The following is a 16,072-nucleotide window of genomic DNA, read 5'->3' as shown; positions in this document are numbered from 1 at the left end:
CAAAAAGAACAAAAATAAATAAATAAATAAATTCACTAACCGTTTCAAAAATACGCATTATCTGTCCTATAAATATGATAATTATCACATATATATTTGAGTACATGAGAGTTACCCGCTAATCTGTATCATATTCTGTTTGTGAAACTATTTTCGTATACTCAAGAAACATATACCAACTCTTCACCTTTTAAATATTCAATGATGTGCGAGTGGGAAATGTTTTCGAAAAATGGAAAAAAAATAATAAAAAAAAAAAAAAAATAAATAAATAAACAAAAAACACTAAACAATAAAAAAAATATCTGTTTATCAGCAGGTGATGTTTTACGAAGCCCTTTGCTAATTGGGATAATTTTCGTCATTGATTTAACCCCAAATCAAAATGGTGGGGGTTGAAGCCGTATTGCTTAACGTCGCCATTTTGAAGTGAAAAAACAACAAACACTAATACCCCGTATATACCTACATGCATTATTATAACTATGATTTACATAATTATACATTTGAAGACCAACATTGGGGTTGCATAATTTAACAAAGCTAAAATACAACAATTCCATTGGACTTTTTGGTCAGTTTGGCCAGAATCGTTTTTGTCTGCTGTCAGTTTTTTTTATTTACGACCTATGTCACACGATTATATAACATCAAAATATATCTGTGATGAAAGTATTAACGGTAGCTGAGGCTGGTTCCCGTCACTTCAGTACAGCTGTTTGTCAAATATAATGTATCTGTTGTATAACATCAGGACAGCTGTACTTTAAACAGAATCTATCTATTGTATAACATCAGTACAGCCGTGTGTGTTAAATATAATTTATCTTTTGTATATGATGTTTCTTTTGTATAACATCAGTAGAGTTGTGTGTGTATATAGATTATCTATTGTATAAAAACTGTACACCTGTGTGTATATTAATTTATCTTTCTGTATAACATCAGTACAGTTGTGTGTATATAAAATTTATTTTTTTGTATAACAACTGAACACCATCATAACATCAATGATTGGTTTAGTAATTATTTCTTAATTTAGTAGCTTCATGTATATATTTTCCTAGAGAACATAATTACATTTTCTACTCTGAATAACAACAGTACAGTTGTGTGTTGAGTATAAGTTATCTTTTGTATAACAACAGTACAGTTGTGTGTTGAGTATAAGTTATATTTTGTATAACATCAGTACAGTTGTGTGTTGAGTATAAGTTATATTTTGTATAACATCAGTACAGTTGTGTGTTAAGTATAAGTTATATTTTTATAACATCAGTACAGTTGTGTGTTAAGTATAAGTTACATTTTTATAACATCAGTACAGTTGTATATTTTGTATATAATTAACTCTCTGTATAACATCAATTTAACAATGTGTAACATTTACGAGTACGGCTGCGCGCTAAACACAATGTGTCACCATATTGGTTTTCAACATTACAACTCAGATTCAAAACATTTTATCAAACAGTTTTATTTTAAGTTACAATGTAGTTTCCGTTCGAAATATGGCATTACTCCAATATATCAGCTATCATATCCTAATGTAAAATTGAGAGGTGTACTTAATGGTTTTATTCATACTTAACTCTATCTATTTTATTCCAATTACAACTTTAATTTGACACAGAGCTTTATCACCTAAAAACATCACAGAGCTACATAAACGCCTGACCGATCCTGCGAGATGACCGTGATATATTTATTGTTCTGAAACGTTGGGGAACATTATGTCCGTTTGTGGTTCATTATGCTCTTTGTTATCAGCTGACCACTGGTCAGTATTCGTTCAAATGTACTGGAAAGAAATTGAGGGGTCACTTGAAAGTCAAATATTTCCACACCAGTGAGTACAGATATGACAGACACACACAGCTACCCATATGCCACATTGGATAATGCCAGATGTAATCTCTATCCAGTGTCAATTTCGCTTCACATCATCTCTATCATTTAACGACGTTAATGGGCCAATGGGGCATAAGTCTGCGTCCATTTCTCTAGAAACTTTTGATTTCATTACAGATCATCATGGAATACTTTGAATCTTATCATTATGATTAGATGAAACAAACACGTGGGATCATCCTGTGGCGATATTTCCATGACGATGATGTATATCCACAAACGTGTTGCCGTCGGTCAATTTACTTACGTTTAGGAAAGGTGGGGTGTTATTTAGAATTATCTGAAATAAAATCATACAAAAACAACTAGAAATTTTACAAGAGAAAAAAATGATAAATAAGTCATTCATGAACAACGATACACATGAAGGGATCTGAATATCATGTATATTTCGTAAACACATTATCAGGTTTTGATTTCTTAGAGAAGAATGTTTTTAAACATTGAAGAATAACATTTTAACACACCTATCAAATAACTAGCAACCATTTACTCCTCTTTTAATAACTGTTGTAGATTTTGGCACAAACGTATTAAAATTGTAGTAACATTATTTAAGTTGAAAGCGTAAACACAAACTAACCGAATTGTACATTGTACCTGGAGATGAAATATGAGTATTTGGTAATATGCATCTTAAAACTTTGATATTCTAGTTCAAACTGAATAAAAAGCTAGATGACATGATGATAGGATCGTAAGCGCTTCGGAGGCACATCTGAAAAAAGCAAGAAGCTGATTGGATGTGAGAATTAATAACGGGAACATCGCACCTGGGGATATGGTTCAAGTACTTTTCCTAGTAGCATGTCAATAGTGCCTGGAACACTACAACTATATAGTGTCGACTGGCTGTTTGCATTTTACCATACCAAACATGTTATTGATCACGGATACAGATTTTTAATAAACAGAAATAGGGGCAATTCAGAATAAATTGCAAAAGAAAAAAAATGTGCATTGTAAAATTCGAAAAATGTAGCTATGTCGCTACTTTACTATGTTAGATATTTGCCCACAATTATTTTTGGTACTATCTAACAGATGAATACATATCATAGGTGGTGATATTTGTTTTATTAAAAAAATTAAGCTAAATACGATATTCTGGTTCATTGTCGATGTTTCTTATACTGACTTAGATTGATTGTGAGTAATTTTGTAAATACTTAATATTTGACATAATGTTTTAAAAATATATATTTATATATATATTATTTTGAAAAGGTTTGATGTTTTGATCCTAGAAAAGTAAATAATATGAAACTTTTTTTGTGTGTTTTTGATAAAAAAGATATCGACTATAATTTGTAATTCATATTAAGGTTATATTTAATTTTATAATTGATGATGATGATGATGATGATGAGATGATGATGATGATGATGATGATGATGTATGAATTGGGTTTTAAACATATTTTATCTTTGTGTTTTAATTCCTTGTCACGAAAAGCTCATTTGAATAGTAAATAGACTCCTTTCTCACATGGAATAGAAACTCGTGGAAGAAGCATCGCTATACATCACTACCAGCGGAACAAAAATGAGGTTTTTTAAGGATAAAAGTTCAAAGGGAATTTGGTAAAAATTGACGCCATGTCTGTGTGTGTGTTTTGTGTATTCTTCTCATCTGTAACTGGTATGTACACCTTTAGTGTCGTCAGTCAGAACGGCCTGACCTAGCTGTTACTACGAAGATAGCATGCGACACATTTGAAGTATTCAATTCAATATTTTATCTTCGCGAGCCTTTTATCAGTGTGTTTGATACTTATACAATATAGTGGTAACATTTCTGACTATTCATTTGAAGAAAAAAATGCAACCAGAATTTACACTTGTCCACGTAAATAATTTCACTTCATTATATACCTACTTATGTCATTACAGTGTTGTCATTTTATATATGAAAGAGGGTGAGGTTGAGAAAAATATGATTTTTTTTCTTGGTTGGCAAGACAATTTGAGTCAAAAGAATCTCACCCCGTGCTAGATCCGATATGACTGACAATTTCACGCTTCATTTGGCATAAAGTGATGTCATACACAATTATCTTTCTGACGCATAATTTGCAAGGGAGGGAATTCAGTCGAATTGAATAGTTTTGGAGAAGTAATAGTTACATAGCTTTTAAGCAATTGTAATGAAGATGTGTACGAGAAAAAAGAATGTTTACTGTATATGTTACAGATCGGGGTTTTTTCTCCCAGCAGTTTATTGATTTGTCTTCTAACTTACCAGTTGAAGATTTATTTGTCCCCAACTAGGGTGTGATTTCTCTAACATGATGTCAGCTGTGCAGTGAGATTAATCGATCTTGAACATAATTGTAACATCAAGCAGTAACATGTAAAACCACTGACCAAACACACCTGTCCTATATTTAGTAAGATTACCATTCACTTATGCTGTATTTAGTATGATCATAATTGACTTGTACAGTATTTAGTATGATCATTATTCAATTGTCCTATATTTAGTATGATCATAATTGACTTGTCCTGTATTTAGTATGATCACCATTCACTTATCCTGTATTTAGTATGAGCATAATTCACTTGTCCTGTATTTAGTATGATCACCATTCACTTGTCCTATATTTAGTATGATCATAATTGACTTGTACAGTATTTAGTATGATCACCATTCACTTGTCCTATATTTAGTATGATCATAATTGACTTGTACAGTATTTAGTTTGATCATAATTAACTTGTCCTATATTTAGTATGATCATAATTCACTTGTCCTATATTTAGTATGATCATAATTCACTTATTCTATATTTAGTATGATCGTAACGCACTTGTCTTGTCTGTATTTAATATGATCGTCATTCACTTGTCCTGTAATTAGTATATTCTTCATCTCATTATAGAATGGCACCAAGCTTTTTACAGTAATAGAACATTTCTAGTTTCCTGTTACAATACATTGGAATAAGCAGAAGAATAATTAATCTAAAATATATATCATTACTACAGCAATAACTGAACTGCAGAAATGATATATGCTACCATGTACATGTACATGTAGTAACGTTTAGTGTATTTGGTTTTGTGATCTGTTTGAAAAAAAAAATTCAACAGAGGCAATCCAAATTGATAACTACGTTTTCCGTGTATTTTGTAATCATGACGGGAAAATAATCCCAGAAAACAAAACCATCAGTAATAAGTTTGTCACAAGAAAATGTTAGCTTCGACTCGTAACTAAACTTATGGCTGCAGTGATTAGTGGACTATTTGTTGTTCACGCGGCCTTTGCGTTGTCATCCGTGCATCATTTTGCAGATCATTCACATGTGTTTCGCGCCGCGATCTTGACAATTTTAATTAATCTAATATTATATCTAAATTTAGCCTGTGAATTTAATCACTTTCTCACTGGTGCGCTTGGTGTCGACAAGTGAAAGACAGGTGCCCTCCAATAAGGCACGCGATGTGGTCGGATGGTGACAGATGAAAGACCGTTATACATGTTTGAATCCCATAAGCCAATCATTACGTTTCGTTGAAAACAAGGAACCAATGATGATGTAGCTTGTATAGCTGTACAGTTCGAATGTATGCACGAGTTGTGAGAAATCAACAAGATCTTATTCGATATAATGTTTCAATTAGTCCCAATTGAAAACCAACATAATCATTGCCAATACTGACCGGGTATTCCCTGGACTTTCGTAATGAACCACAGAAGATTTGGTGTAGATTACGATCAGATAAACAAACATAGTGTTGAATCTTTTAACAGAAGAACTGGATTTTGAAAGTCGGATATTTCCCTAAATACCGTCTAAATTCAGCAGGTTCTGATTACAAGTATTTATTTGTATATTGATAAGAAATGGTATTGCCATTTTCTTTGCCACATTTTTTAAAATTAATTGTTGGAACATTATAAACTAGATGTTTTTTAAGGATGACTCTGTATATTACCTATGTAATATCTAATAATGTGACTTATTGTATCTGGTTGGGAGGTCATAAATAGAAAATGTACATGAAATCCTATTGGTGATGTCATCGGAAAACTGATATTTACAGTAGACGGATTTGTCCGAGGTGTTCATGAAATAAAACTGGTAGACACAAGCTGTTGTTGCCACACTCAACTACAATGTACATTTTTATACGTACACAAATAATAATAAATTTCCAGCTTAACCGTCTACACTGACTAGGAAGTTTTCGCACCATAATGACGATATCAATTTTCAGACATCGTGAGCATTGTTATGTCCCTGAAATAAGTAACCCAATATTTTAACCTTGAATGATGTAACCCGGAAATTGTGTATTTATCGTATACTTTATATTACGTACCAATGTATATCATCGCCATTGCATAATATTATCATTAAACATACAATGACATCAGACATGTTTACGTGATTACAACGACAGCGAAAACAATAACTGCGTTCCTGCAGATGAATGACACGATATATTTTGACTTCTCCTTATTTATTCTTGTAGAGCTTTCAAAGTCATTCCTTATATAAAACGAGGTTCGAATCAATGAGATTTTTTAAACATTACTAAATTTTATCATTATTATTATTATTATTTGTGTCACCACACGTATCTATGGCTAGTCGTTTGTCAGTAATGTGACAGGGTGGCATTTCAGTGTGACAGCACTTTAAATTGACCTAGTTTGTGAATACCGTCTATATATGTCTTCGGCTGCTGTGGTGGCGCTATGAACTTAATAAAATACATAGCATTTTGATAATCTTGTAGCGAAATGAGACTAAAACTAAATGAAATGTTCACATACATTTTTGAAACGTTCTTCTTAAGGACACTGATATTGTTTTCATGACTACTTTTGTGACATGGGGAGTTGAATTGTATATGAAGATAATTTGTGGGCCAGAAAATGGATTGTCCATTGCTACAGCGATATAAATTGTCATCTTTATATATCAATAATCGTGATCCCTTTGGGTCGGTATATTGTCTAATACTGTAATAAACAATTTCATATCTTATCATTATTTATGTTTCTTTGTGTAGATTTGTAAAATAATTTACATTCAAATACCTTCTCAACATCAAATAATAAAATTAAGATGTACTACCCTTCCTGTCAACGCTGTCTCTACCACGAAGACAATTTAATCCCGATGTTGTCCCGAAATATCTGATAAACCAATTATTCCCCTTTGTAAGTACAGATTAATTGAGGAGCATTTCTTCAGACTAATGATGCTATAGGAGACCATTGCAAGATGCTTGACCTTGTGAACTTTATGGTCATTTGGCCGAAGCTCATTATTGTCAACGACTTAATCATTGACCAAAGTAATGTGCAGCCTTATCAGGAAGTATGTAATGGTAAATGTCCCGTGGAATTGAGAGAGATGATGACATAGGTTTTTCTCCAGATGTTACAAATATCTCCCCTGGCTTGATCTATGGCGTTTGGACGTAATCAGACTGACCATAGTCAAAGGGGAGTCAGTGGTCAAGCCGTTGAGATCATTTATCAACTCGGGTCAAGCGTCCTACGCTCGCGTCCGTATCTGATTACGTGCACTTAAATTGCCATTTCAGAATCCATTTAACGGTCTCCGGCCACTCATTTACAGTGTTATGTCATAGAGTTGTTGATGCTGCTGGGAAAAGAAAACATCTTTAAAAGGCATCAATGCTACTCCCGTCCTTTATTTATTTATGCCGTCGAAATAGAACACCGGTGACATCTCGCAATATATTTTATCAATCTTTTTTTTTTTTTTTCTTAATTTTGTTTAACTTATTTAAATGAGCCCAAAAATAAAAATGACGATCCGTATTGATTTATGCCGGTGTAACGTTTGAAAATGGATCCCCTGGAAAATGGACGTTTAAAATGGAACTGGGCTCCATTTTCCAAGGGGGCCCATTCTCAACGCTACATCGGTATGGACAGAACACATAGGACATCTCACAGTGTATTTTATCTAGTTTTTATAGCTTATTTGAATTAACATCATACAAAGGCAGACTTGCCACACTGAATTTTATTTACCGCTATATGTCGAAATAGTTAAACATCAATATAAACACAGCTGATGTTTACGTACCCAGTCATGAAAAAATACCCAGATAACAAACCACAATGATATGTAACATTAGCATAATTATTTATGTTCCTGATTTTAATCACTCAAGGATTGAATACAGATGACAAGTTAAACTTTTTTCATTGCAGCTCTTTTTATTTATTCTATTTGCACAAAACCTGTGATGTTACTGATAATCTTCATGAAACATGTAAAAGCCATACATGACAATCCAATATATATCATTCATTTTTATGTCAATTTACATATTTTATCTCATAATATACGATGTCCTTGATATTACGCCGCCGTGAAAAGACCACACATGACCATTCCAATTTTATCTAATGTATATTTTACATATTTTATCTAAAACTATGATATCCTTGAAATTAACATCACTATAGCTATAACACAGATGGCGATGTATTTCACTTTCGACACCTGTTCAGAACGTAGTTATCATTATGGTAACAGATTGCCATTGTTATCTATGACCAATATAACAATACATAAATATGGCACACAATCTATGTGTGACGTCGCAAATAGCCGGAATTTTGTTTGTTTATTTTATTTGTTTAATTGGATATTTCTGGAGCAGGATGACATAAAGTACACTTAAGAGTGAGCGCTATTAACAAAACCAGTAGACACACATGTAATTCAATGTTGAATCTATTAATTATTGGGTAAAATGACGTAAATGACTCTGGTTTGCGGACAAACATTTAGTACGCACCAAATAGAAATTAATTGCGATCGAGTTCTATTACATAACATCCATCATCTCGCCCACATTTGACACGATTCAGATGTAATCATACTTCACGTTTTGGTTCATCAATACCTGTGTCTGAATCAATATCCTGATGTAAAGTGTTATCAAACAGTGTATACAGTCAAACATGTCCATAAAGGACACCAAAGGGACAGATCAAATGTGTCCTTTATAGACAGGTGCCATTTATAGAAAGGTTAATTATATAGTAAATTGGAAGGAGTGGATCTGATGAGTCTGTCCTTTATACACAAGTATCCTTTATATACAGGTGTCCTTTATATACAGATGTCCTTTATACACAAGTATCCTTTATATACAGGTGTCCTTTATATACAGGTGTCCTTTATAACAGGGTTGACTGTATGTAATCAGGAACAAAATATTAGCTAAAAATCAAAATTAATGTTTATCACACAACAGTCATGTATTTTTCATTCCTCTGTCAATACCCGTTGTAGAACCATTTATTTCAAGGTCAGTCAAGACAGTAAACATGAAGTTATTGATTGTTTGAAGTCCCATAGTGTGACATTGAAATGGCGATAATCACGATTTGTTGACATAAAGAGGCCATTATTTTCGAAATTCTATGTTATGGAATAAAAAAGTCTTTAAGTCGTATTATTTTTAAATGATTGTAATAAAAGCTATTCCTATGTTCCCTTTTTTCTCAAATAGCTTAAGCTTGGTAAATTCAACTTTTAAGAAACATTAATATTAATGGAATTGAAGCTCCTGCAAAATCCTTCAAAAAATTAGGTATATATATTTTCTATACAACATTTAGTATATTGGTATATCAGTAGTAACACTTTGTCTTGATCATAACAGAAATGTTTACTTGTCGAGAAATATCACGATCGTTCTGTAATACCGATACACCAATCGTGTGACGAGGATTAATGTGTTGTTATTATTAAGAACATGGTTTCCGGTATTCCAGGTAGGGACATTACTTCCGGTTTAGTTTCGTATTTCCGGCTTGTTCTGTTTGCTAATTTTGACTTAACATTACAAGGGCTCGAGTCGTGATGGCTCCGAGTTAATCCTGTTGTTCCTAAGTGACAATCCCATTATATTTCATTCATATCAAATTACGTTTATTTTGTACGTTGTTAAGCACAGGACATCCTGTTCAGCTTTTCAGCTTGTTTTTATCATCATGAAGAAAATATGCACTGCTAACTAGCAATTCTAGCTGCCATCGCTATATAAGATTTATATCTACTCTATGCAAATATTGAATATCTTTGTTTAATATTTTGCCATTATAAGGAACATGTTGCTTGTAAAAACAACATAGATTCTATACGTATTTTTTCTTTATTTATTTACCAGATAAAACTTATGAAAGGGGGTAATTGATTTAAAACATCAAGCCTCTTGTTTAGATTTAAGTCACTCTCATAATTTGATTATGCTGTCGAAAACTCAGCAAAACAAACTAGATTTTTGCGATATGGGATCTATCTATTTATTGGAAATGTGTTTGAAATTCTTCCTTAAATACTTTCGGGTCAAAAGTGTATGAACAACATTTCGCCTTTATTATGAAGACTTAGACGATCGATTCTCGTTTGGACGGTACGTCGATCCTTACCCGATAGACTAGCCTTGAAATCTCAACCTTATCTTCTCCTGTCAGCGGCTCCCGATTACCTCCGCCCCACCAGCCCGACCGTCCAGGGAGCGGTCAGTTATTTACGCGAGATTCGTATTTGAGTTATGAAGTAACGCAAAGCACGTGCTTACTGACCACTTTCAGGCTGTCTTAAATTCTAGCTCAAAATCAAAACGGGTTGGCCAATCGCACCGCAGACGCTATCAAATTAGTCAGCATGTTACTGCTAAGAAAATACAAGATGGTATCTCATATTTCTTGGCAACAAACCAAAATATTATCAGCTTGCATATCGTGACGGTAACTAAGGAAGACGCTGTTTAGTTATCATCAGTTGTATAAATTAGTTTTCAGTCAGTTTTCGATGAAAAGGTGCGTCCTACTCACTGAGAACGATTTTCCTTTTTATTGTAGAGCTTTTAATGAAAGGCTAGATCGTATCATCTTTGAAAATGAAGTGAAAAAGTCGGATACTGTATTTGTTTTGTGGCCATTGATTGATATTTTGTGGTATTTTTACTCTCAATTTATTGCTGATATCGATCATGCGAGTTGACTAAAGGATGCCGCATTTTATTGAGAATTAAATATTGTTATCACCAAATTCTCATAAATTCATTCTTCTTCTGTTTTTGTTGTTGTTTTTGTTGTTTTTGTTGGTGTTTTTGTTGTTGTTGTTGTTGTTGTTGTTGTTGTTGTTGTTGTTAATGTTGTTGTTAATATTGGTGTTGTTGTGATACAAATAACAAAACTACAAAGATAACTGTAAAGAAAATACGTGACATTGAAAAGGCTAATTAGCTATATGAAAACTATTACTGACACATATGTTTGTGTTTTACATGATAATGCGCCTAAGAGCTTTTGTCCAAAATCTGATGGACATTGTCCAGTCTTGACCAAAGACGAGAATCTAATTACGCTGACCGCTGACAGTAAAATGTGTAGATGCACCACGCCGCACGAAATAGACCCATTTGCCGTCATAATGCAATTGTGTTTTAATGTACGCACGGCCACAATCATATTTGTATATTAAATATCATATGCCTGGTAAATGACAGGCTAAGACCGTAATGTTCATTACTGTCACCGCCCGAGTGCGGACAAGACGAATGGAATGTATCTGAGGTCCGGTGTAAGACATTCCTATGAGTGCATTTCTTCTGTCCAGTTAATCAACGAAACACGAGGGAAGGATGTCCGTAAACTTAGTAACATCAGATAAGTTATGGAGTTTTCTGATGGCCATTATGTGTAATGTTATTGTCCAAACTAATTAATGCATCTCGCTGACCACAGAATCTACACAGCAAATTACAACGACAGATCGACAAGGCTTGCATATTGCGGTCAGAAACATGACGCTCACCAGCTGTTTCCTAACACATTCTCTACTCAAAATAATTTCTTTTCCAACATTGCTGACCGGGGGTCGTTTTTAACATTAGAGGCACACATTAGGGTGAAATTCAAAACACAAAATTAATTTCAACTCTAATATGTCATATCTCGAAAACAATGGTAAAAATGAGTATCAAATATACATTCAAAACACCAAACCAATTAGGGACCAACGCTAGTATTTACTTGCACCTTTTGAGCAAACTTTCAGAATTTTTGAAAAGTGAAATTAACAGCTTATCGTTACTCAGTACAAACATATCCCCCAAAAAATCGAATTCGACAGAAAAGACAATAATAGGATTGTGATAAACCGAAAAAGACATGGATTCCCATACCTACTTAACTTTGCCAAGGGACATCGTGTCTTGTAACAAAAGGATTTTTATTAACTTTGTCTGATGATGTTTTGGCGAAGTGACAAATTTTATTTTTGTTTAAATTTGCCAAATGAATCCATATACCTACCTTCACTGTTATCCACCCAGCAATCATTACTGAAGCAGTGGAGGTATATATATATACGAAAATAATTACTAATAGCTTTGTATCCCAAGGCGGGTTCGATTACAGCTAAGCGTCCGTCAATATTACACAATGTCGAGAACTAGAACAATTACGTCACCTGTATCAACTGATACACAAGCGAGGTTATATACACACAGATTCACAAGCATCTTCAGCTTACATAGAAATATGTTGACTTCGTGATCGGGTTATGTATGGTGATAATTCATTAGATGTAAAATTCAAGCGAGGCTGTTTGTAAACATGTTCAAAACTTAATTGTTGATAGCTAAAGATTTATATAAGTATGTATTCATATTGTTATATGTCCGCCCGTTATCTTTTACAGTGTATTCTCATTTCACCTACAGGTATCCTTCTTTCTTTCTCTATCCTTCCCTATTCTTCCATTTTCCTTTACGTTTCTGCTCTGTTTGAGATACTAATAGAATTGATTTAAATTCAATTTATTATCAATATGTTTTGTTTCTTTAAACATTTCGGAATGAACACCTGTGTATAATTTGCAATACCTACAGGAGAAATCAGGCGTGCGATAGAGTTACATAAAAGCGCCAGAAAATTCATCTATTTATAACCTCTAATTAGCTTAAATCAATCCAACATTTGGACTCTTTAAGTGTTTAATAGTTTCGCGTTAGTCATACACCCCACGCCTTCTTTACAAGAGAGTAATGTTATCGCGATCGGCTATTTAGCGTCAGCCAGAACGTCCGGCCGACTAGGAACTGACCAGCTGCAGATGGAACTCAGTCGTGGCATTTCTCTATGATACCAATCTCTGCATCAAATTACCTGGTCGTCTTTGATGTTTGAAATATTTCTTTATTTTCACATCAACAAGCCCAGTTGCAGGGCGCGTTCGTATCGCTGGTACACGTTTCTGTTGCCCATGAGTGGTGTCAGATGTGTATTAGTTTATATATATAACGGCGTTACATAAGTCTCTGACCTTGGATAATCACGTCCTTGCTATTCTAATAATTAGCTCTGCACTGTAGCCCCATCTCATTTTATTACCATCGACATTTTAGTTAAGAGTATATTCAGATAAATTTTTGATTTACTCAAAAATATTGGTAAAATTCTTTTTGAAAAATTGGAAAATAAGAGCTGTGATTGTATGTTGGAAGCTGACCAGTCTACAGTACATGCGTGCTCAGTAACACCTCAGGCCATGATGAGATATATAATATACCCAGTTGTATCTAGCGAGGCTTCCATTATCGCCTAGCGTTAATGTAAGATTTGGTCATGGTTTATAAATTATTGACGAACAGATACAGTGATAACCGAGGATTATATGGCCTTATATAACATTTGCTCTCGGTCCACAATACAATAGGTTCGGCTAATTTCCGCGGACTCGTGAATATCTGTATTGATCGATATTCATTAGGTTAAACTATTGTATCAGAGTTCCACTTTATCAATCGTGAAATATATATATTATAACATTCTGTTCTTTATTTAGTTATGACGCATTAGAAGGATACACAGAAAGATATCAAATTCAAGGGAGATCATTCAAAAACCGTAAAGTGTAATAAGGTAGCATATAGCCTTAAGCTATGTTACGTAAATTTCCCCTATCTGATGAAGGTCAAATCCGGACCCACTCGCTTCCTTTGGTGTTTCATCAAACAAATTTTCCAGCTGACTTTGTATATTTATTCAAAATATCATCTTTACCGTGAAGCATACGGCAATTCTGACTTTCCCACACTTGTCCGCCCGCTAGTATTATACAACATATTAGACTACCTCAATGATTTAATCTAGAATGGTAAGATAAACATCGCCCCAGCCCAGTGCCCAGGGAAATGTGTACCCCGGACCAACTGACCAATACACAGAAATTAGACAAAGAGGCTTCATAACTCGACATAACAGCGATACACGTGCACGTAATAGGCCTCTGACCATTGTACCCTTGTCCAAAACTATTCAGAACACGGCATACGCAATGTTTGCCAAGAATTTAACCACGGACTTATGGATTACAGCCAGCTGACCTATATACAGATCAGTTATTACGACATTCTACCTAACGACCACAGGCAGGTCCAGTTAATTGACCACCTCCACTGGCCTCCAAGGTGATAGTAATACGTAACATAAAGCTATTGGGTCATACGCTCGATATAGATAACACTGTGTACCCATGACTCGTGTATACGGCCGATTGTTACGGCATTATGGCCTCGGCCAGGTGACGAGTATAACAAGATGGACGCCTGTGTACTTGGTAGATATATAATGTGTGATATACAATGTGGTTCCTGTGGCAGAACTCGAGCGACAAAACTCCATGAAAGAAGCAATATTTCTGAGAAAGCATTATTCACAATACTGATGTAGCCAGAAAAAATCTGAAAATATAACAAATTTATGTTCATTATTTTTATTCATGAAATTGTTTTACATAATCATCAAATTCCATATATTTGACTGACCTACCAGAAAGTTCCATGTGATTTTATCCAACTAATAAACTGGGTGTTAGCGAACGTTAGTGACTGCGTGCTTAGAATTCCAAATATGGAATTCACATCATTATGATTTAAAATAAGACGAATATTTTGAAACTACATTTATAATATAACATATTCTCATGGGAAACCCAAACGAACATAACAAAATTTTACTTTCCCTTTCAATGTGGTTTCATTCATTGACGTTAAGGGGATTTTTTTTTACTTAATACATAACAGGTTTATTGTTAGTTCAAACTGTGTTTTATTTTACTTGTCAATTCCATTTAACAATATAGATACAACAAATATATGATACAAAAAGGAATCAGAAACAAGTGTCAAGACACTTAAATAAATCTGACACCTATATATATAGGTTGACGTTACATAACAGCATAGACATGATAAAACACAACATCATATCATAATGACCATAGAGTCTAATGTGAAAACATCAGTTGGAATTTGATCAAATACTTAAGTATACTGTAGTTAATAGAAAGGGAGAAAAACGTGAAAATGGGATTTCCTTTCATGATATAGAACAGCAAAAGTTTGACCTTATGTAGAATAGCTGTTTTTATCATCTAATGTATAAAAGCTATTTTTGTTTTACCTAATGTGTAACAGCTATTTTTGTTTTGCCTAATATGTAACAGCTATTTGTTATTTAACGGAATGATAGAAAAGCTATTTATCTTTTACCGGATGGTGGAACAGCTATTTGCTGATTTTATAAATGCTGGAACAGCTATTTTCATTTAAACGAACAGACATTTTTATTTTACGCATTATGGAACGGCTTTTTATTTTATTTTACCGGAGGTAGAACAGTAATTTTTTCACCGGATAGTGAAACAGCATCTTTTATTTTATGGAATGATGGAACGGCTATTTTTGTTTTTTCTGAATTCCAGAACAGTTATTTTTGTTTAACTGAATGGTGGAACAACTATTTTTGTTTTATCGAACAGACACTTTTATTTTAGTTTAATCTGTGTTTTATTTTATTTGTCAAATTCCATTTAACGATAGATATACAACATACAAATCTCACAAAAAGGATTCAGAAACAAGTGTCCAGACACTTATATAAATCTGACACCTACACTTTTATTTTACCGAATGATTGAACAGCTATTTTTGTTGTAATAAATGCTGTTTTGTTTTGTTTTACTGTTCAGTCATTTTTTAACAGTTGCTCGAACCGACTTTTTTTTGCTTATCTGTTATTTTTGTTTACTTTACTTTCTGTTTCATTTAATACAGAATGGTTTACCAACACAGAGCAA

Source organism: Pecten maximus, chromosome 3 (assembly GCF_902652985.1).
Source record: "Pecten maximus chromosome 3, xPecMax1.1, whole genome shotgun sequence".
Taxonomy (NCBI): domain Eukaryota; kingdom Metazoa; phylum Mollusca; class Bivalvia; order Pectinida; family Pectinidae; genus Pecten; species Pecten maximus.
Note: the sequence above shows the minus strand (reverse complement) of the source record.